Source organism: Thermobia domestica, chromosome 16, assembly GCF_964235325.1.
Source record: "Thermobia domestica chromosome 16, izTheDome1.hap1.1, whole genome shotgun sequence".
In the NCBI taxonomy this organism is placed as follows: Eukaryota; Metazoa; Arthropoda; class Insecta; order Zygentoma; family Lepismatidae; genus Thermobia; species Thermobia domestica.
In genome coordinates, this window is record NC_137469.1 from 73753823 (window position 1) to 73760567 (window position 6745).

The following is a 6745-nucleotide window of genomic DNA, read 5'->3' on the forward strand; positions in this document are numbered from 1 at the left end:
ATATAATTTACAAGACTATCTTCTTCGGCTTCTGTAAAAACTTTCTTCACTGCATAATTCACTTTATATTTGAATTCATTCTCTTTACTGTTTTTAAATTTATGTAAATGTCGGGTAAGAGTAGAGCGGCTTACATTAAACACTTTCGATGCTTCTCTATAGGATATCTTCTTATTTGGATCATTGGAATGAATAGCTTCAAGCGCATTTCGCAAGGCAGTTGGATCCACAGGATCTCTCTTCTTTCCAGATTTGCTACGGGGCATCTTTGTTGCAACAAGTCTTCCTGAAATTAAGAAAGTATCTTGTAACCTCTTGTACCATGAACCACGATCAATTTGGTCCATGGTACACGACGTAGCTTTGGCCCAAGGTACATGAGCATCTACATTTCAACAAAGATGGCTACCTAAATGCTACAATACAGCTAACACTCAGAACTTCACCAATATTTTACTTACCAATGGACGAGGCATTCAATGACAATATTCAAATTAATCCTAGTCTATTAATTCACAGTCGACACTCATTCAACTTAACACTGAAAATTTTACTTTGACCGTAGAAAATTGTTTTTCTCTCCTCACATAAACAACACTTTCTGAAACACATCCAGACTCGCACTGGTGGACAATTGCACATCGATGAAGACTGTACTTCGGTGTTGGACACCAGAAAGCAGCACCTTCCGAGATATTGGAAATGGCTCAAGGTACACTATGCTCTTGGTACAACGATCTCCCCTAAGGAGTTGATAAATCTTTTAGGTTTATACAGAAAAACAATACACAAAAAATGTTCGAAAATTATGATACAGTAAGTTGGCGATTCTGAATGTGTTATCGTTCGTTTGGCTTTGTGCCCCGTTATGCTCTTAGTTTCACAAAATGTTAATGCTTTTGTGTCTTATCAACAGTTCTTTCTTGTCATATTGTTTTCAACATGTCACTTGAACATTTAAATGGAAACAATGTCCAGATGGTTTGTTTTTATTGAAGAATATGCATTATGCTCTTTAAACAGAATGAAGGGAAAATAGATTTCCTTTCCTTGTAAGATCTGAGGCACCTAAGGATCTAGGTTCAACTTTTTGGACTTACTAATTTTTGGGACCAAAAGTGTACCATGTTTTGATTACCGTATTTCAAATATAATATCATATTTATTTGTCCTATTACACTGAAAAAAAAATACACTAGTTTTAAACACAGACTATAAAAAGATGTTTTTACTCAGTGACATCTCTTATACTTTGTGCGACAAGTCTTACAGGTTCACTCGATTCAACTTTCCTGATTTATCACAATATAAACATGTAGCTTTTCTTTTCTGTGAATTGCACACATTTATATTCTGGTAGACCATATAATTATTTTTCATTGCAATGCTTTGACACACACAGACGCACATACCAACATAGACTGAAAATTATAAATTTACTGAGAAAAGAAGACAAACAGAGAGAAATAGAGAGAGAGAGGGGGAAAGGAATTATGTTTGTTATAATTACATTAGCAGCAGGAGGGGTGTAGCCTTGTAAGGAGGAAATGGGCACCTGACCGTCAAAAACTATTTCCTAGCCTCCCAGATGAGGTTCATCTCTAATGTGTTAATTTAAATTGCTTACAGAAAGTGGATAATGTTTATAATGATTAGGTAGAACGTGCTGTTTTTCTTGAGACGTGTCCGGTATTACCCGGTATGAATTTAAGCCAGTAAACATAGTCCCATAAATCTTCCATTCTTCCTCCTTCCTTGATCATTTGCCCCAAACCGCATGAAAATCCGACTTCAGTTAGAAATTCTAGACCCAAATGAAATCCGCGAGTTTAAAAAAAAATCACCCTATATATATATATATATATATATATATATATATATATATATATATATATATATATATAGGGTGATTTTTTATATATATAGGGTGATATATATAATGTTAAATTATGTTAACACGTTAAAATAATTGAAACAAATTAATCACTCAGTTTGGATTCCTATTTGCCTAACTGGATGCACGTAGTTGCGAATTTATGACTATACTATACTATTACATAATAGTGTCAGAGTTCAATCTTGTTTTTGCGAATTTATTATTACTATATTGCATAACAGTGTCAGAGTTTAATCTTGTGTTTTCTTAGTGTCTTTTTTAAAACCATTTATACAAACCAATATAAACGAAGTCGAACAGGTAGATTTCAATAAATTGATTGTGTTTCTACATCTCCTACAACCTGAGATTTTAACTTCACGGAGGGGCCGCGGTGGCTCAGTGGTAGAGCGTTCACCTCTGGTGCAAGGGTCTCGGGTTCAAACCCTGCTCCCGCCAAGTGAACTTTGTGGTGGACAAACACCGTGTGCGTGGTTTTTTTCTCGGGGTTCTCCCGTTTCCTCCCACTTTCTTCATTCCACCATTTCATTCATTACTCATTATCACCGTCTCCTTTAGATAACCGTGGGACGTAAAACTCAAAATTTCATTTCATTTAACTTCACGGACCATCAAGACCTATCTTCAATAAAGGTTACATCCTGAAACAATATTAATAATAGTAATAATAATATATATGTATGTATTTATGTTTTGTGAAATAATAATGTTCATTTTCTAAAAGAAGCCGGGTCACAGGTTTGTCCAGGTTGCTTGGTTTGGTAGGTCGTCAGTCTAAGTGCTTCTGGCAGATCCAGAACTTCCTTGAACGTGTGTGTGTGTGTGTACGCTGGTGTCCTTACCTTTTAAATATTGGAGGAACATTCTATATTTTACATACGCAAGTTATTTTTTTTATTACACACTATAGTTCGGTTTTGTTTCGTTTGATAGAAGAAATTTAGAGGCATATTCAGAAAGGATTTAAGATGTGATTAGCATCGCACTAAGCGGTTTGAGTAAAGCGTGTTTATATTTCCGTTCTGAGCAACATTTTGATTGTGTTTTCTTCGATTTATATTGAAAGAAGGAAGCCGCGACTTTTCCGCAAGTTTATCCAACAGTTTATCAAACACAGACTGAATATAAAAACAACATTCTCTTACTTTACTCATAATGAATTTGGACATCCCTGCGGAAAACTCGTAGTTTATATCTTTCGAGATACAAGTCGTGGATAATGTCGCAAGTGTGTTCCTGAATACGTAAGTTATAATCACGCGTTTTATGATTATACCTAATACCCATACTAATCACATAAAATCGTCTGTGGGTATGCCTCTTAATGATTTACCTAAAAATAATTCAGTTTCAATTAACTCACCGAAAGACCAAACGGCAGTCATCTAAATTTTCAATGGCCGCTATCAAACTCTTCAATTCTTCGAAACTTCTTTGTTTTCCGCACTGTCTAAAAGGCCTTGATGAGTTAACAAACTGCCACATGATGTAGTCTTTTCTGTGCCATAGTAGAATGAAATTATGTTTTCAAGTGGATAAGAACATTGACACTTTCTACTTCATAGGATGAATTCGATAAAACCGTCAGCAGTTAAAAAAGCGTACTCACATTTGAAATAAACTCCCTTCTGTAAGGCTCATTTGACGGAAGGCAACTGTGGCATTTACACTGGCAATGTTTTTGTTCTTCAAAAGCAATCTTAACTCTAAGAATGATTTATCATTTTCGTTATATAACTTAAGATCACTGAGGTTCTTCCTTGTATAGGTCATTAGAGCTTGCTTAGTTCCCGACTGGTCAAATTTATTATTTAATGCCAAAAGAACTGACAAGTGAGTCAATCATCTCGCAGTATTCTCTTCTATAGTAATCTTCTGTATATTTATATACATAATGGCGGGTCTAGAAGGTACATAATAACTTGGGGGGACCGCAGGAACCCAAACTACGATAGTTTACTACCATAAGTTTACTATAAACTTTCAAAAATATATAAAACATAGCTTAATTATTTTTGTAACCCAAAAACTGGGGTGGGGCTAGACCCCCTCGTCCCCGTGCTAGATCCGCCACTGTATGCATGAATAGGTTGAGCTCCTGTAATTTATTTTGCCGGTTTCTTCAATCTTCCAAGGGTTGTTGAAAAAAATGAAGTTTTTCAATTTTTATTTTTATTTTTTTTTAAAATCACAATTCGCAAATGCCTCACAAAACTTACCTTCAGAACACAAATCACTAACGACACTTGACATCAATTCTACAGGTTTCAGAAGTCGTAACTAAGCTGACAGTTCTTCCTTTAAATATTTTATTCAGTAAACCAAGATAGAATAGCAATTCGAGAGCTATAGTATAGCCAAGATAAGTAGCTTCATTTTACGAAATTCCGAAGCAAAAATATCTTCTTTAGAAATTCACTAGCTTTCTCCTACTAATCTTCAGCCAACTCTTTCAGTTTGAAGCATTATTTCATAATTATTTATTTATAGCTTGTTCAAGCTGATATTTTCTATACAATCACCTAGTTGAACACAGAGAACGTACCTTCGAAATTTTCGTCAAAGTATTACATGCAACTTAATCCTGAATGTGATGAAAGGACACCGTACAATAAGCATAGCATTTCCTCGTCTGTCCCATTTGGGTGACTTTTGGATATGTTGTAGCTGAGGACCCCCGGTCAATTGTTTATATGAGGCCAACTCCCTATGACCAACCCTGTGATCTCAAGAGGTCATCAAAAGTCATACCGTTACGTGGATTATCCTCATTTGCCGTAGCCCAGTATAACACGCAACTATTTTTTGTATGCCAAGTTTGAACCAGTTCTACCAACACCCGTTGTGTGATCTTTGGTGACCTTGAGGGCACAGGATTGATCATAGGGAGTTGGCCCCATATAAACAATTTCTCGGGAGGTCATCAGATACAACATATCCAAAAAATCTCCCAAATCGAACAGACGAGAAAATGCAATGCTGTTTGTACGATATCCTTTAGCTTCTGCTTTGAGAGACTTACTGTAACATATTGTCAAGTTCATTAATACTCAATATTGAGTTTTTGGGGCCGCGGTGGCTCAGTGGTAGAGCGTTCACCTCTGGTGCTAGGGGTCTCGGGTTCAAACCCTGCTCCCGCCAAGTGAACTTTGTGGTGGACAAACACCGTGTGCGTGGGTTTTCTCGGGGTTCTCCCGTTTTCTCCCACTTTCTTCATTCCACCATTTCATTCATCACTCATCATCACCGTCTCCTTTAGCCTAACTGGCATAACCGTGGGACGTAAAACTCAAAATTTTCAATATTGAGTTTTTGGCTGTGCGTGATACATCAACACTATCCTTCATAATTAAAATTTCTCAGTGCAACCTGGCTGTTTGAAATACATTTATGGATTCTAGGTTAAAGAAGTAACGAAACAAGAATCTAATAAACGAGCTAACATATCAGAATATACAGATACGCAAGTACAACTTTATGGTGACGTTCGATAGGTCTGTTTCAAGTTTTAATACTGTTATTTACCCAAACAACATTTAACATCAAAATATTATTATGACTAGGGTTCCCAATTCTGGAAAATGAAATTGCGGTGTCACCGGGATTTTTTTTACCGCTGTAAACTTTTACTCTCTTGTGGTTTCTGGTTATTTCAAAGAAAAAATCAGAAGTCACGTTAGAAATAGAAATCACTGAATGTGATCTCTCGGGGTATACACTCACTTTAAGCAAGATTGCTTTATACCCGAACATTTGATAGAGCGCAATAGTTTCCTATGGAATTAATGCCCCCTTGTTGGTTTTTGGTTACTTCAAAAACAAAGTAAAATGTTACATTATAATTTGATACAAATCCATGTTATCTATTAAGAGACGCAGTTACTTTCGGCAAGATGACTTTATATTCGAAACTTAGATAAGGGGTAGTATTTTCCGTGGGAATTAATACCCTCTGTCGGTTAAGTCAAATATTACATCATAAATTGAGACTATTCTGTGTTATCTCTATACACACTACACATACAGAACTGCTTTTCAACGTTCCAAATTTGAAATTGAGAAATGGAGTGAAAGTAATCCTAAATTTTATTTTAAAGATTTCAAGAATTTTTTTAAAAAAAAGTGAATTTTATATGGATTTTATTTCTTGTTCCTTCATAACTTCTATTCTATAAATGAAAAAGGAAGGGACAATAATTAAACTATTCAACTACAGTATTTTTTACAGACATAAAACCTGGGGATGCCGGAGCTATACTAAATTAAACCCCAATTACATGTTAATGTTGGGCAGGGTATGTCCTTTAGCAGTGTCCTAGAGCAGTTTCCCCATACTTTGATTTTGCTTTCTCCTCTTGAATAAAATTTTCTGTAAGTAAGTCTGTTCAACTCTTTCTGCGTGTTTCTTCTAAAACAGGAACGGAGCCAGAAATTTTAAAAGAAAGTAAGTGGAGAAAATGGCATTTTTTTTCCATAACTTATTGATCTTTCGTTCCACAGCTTGTTTGAAACCTCTGTATAATTCAACTTGAAGTCATTGGGTTTTAGTTTTTAAATATGTATCTCTGGTCAATCTGGAATCGTTTATGTTTATTTTGTGCTGGGAATGACGGCGAGTATAATCACAAATGTCCTCTCGAATAAATCTGATAGATCAGTAGACTCGGAAAGCCTCGGAAGATCTATTTATTTTTGCACAAAAGGATGGTATATTCAGAGGAAGCGCAAAATATTACCCGCTGGAACGCTTTGGGATATTTACTTGTTCGTATTAACAAGAAAAAGAAATGAAATGAAATGAAACTTTTGAGTTTTACGTCCCACGATTATTCCGGGTAAGCTAAAGGA

The 6745-nt window shown here is 35.6% G+C and overlaps 1 protein-coding gene across 3 annotated transcripts in view; it reads right to left on the minus strand.

The window, feature by feature from the left end:
• The window catches only part of LOC145673166 (very long chain fatty acid elongase 7-like), a 160298-nt gene extending 156713 nt beyond the window's left edge, over positions 1-3585 (minus strand). The window contains exon 1 of one of the 3 annotated variants that reach the window (XM_081742609.1): positions 3507-3585. The gene's annotated coding sequence lies outside the window, so the exon portion shown is untranslated. Of the gene's footprint in view, positions 1-461; positions 601-3260 lie in introns of those variants that run through there. The other 2 variants (XM_081742603.1, XM_081742607.1) reach the window with 2 other exon arrangements.
• Positions 3586-6745: the final 3160 nt, after the last annotated feature.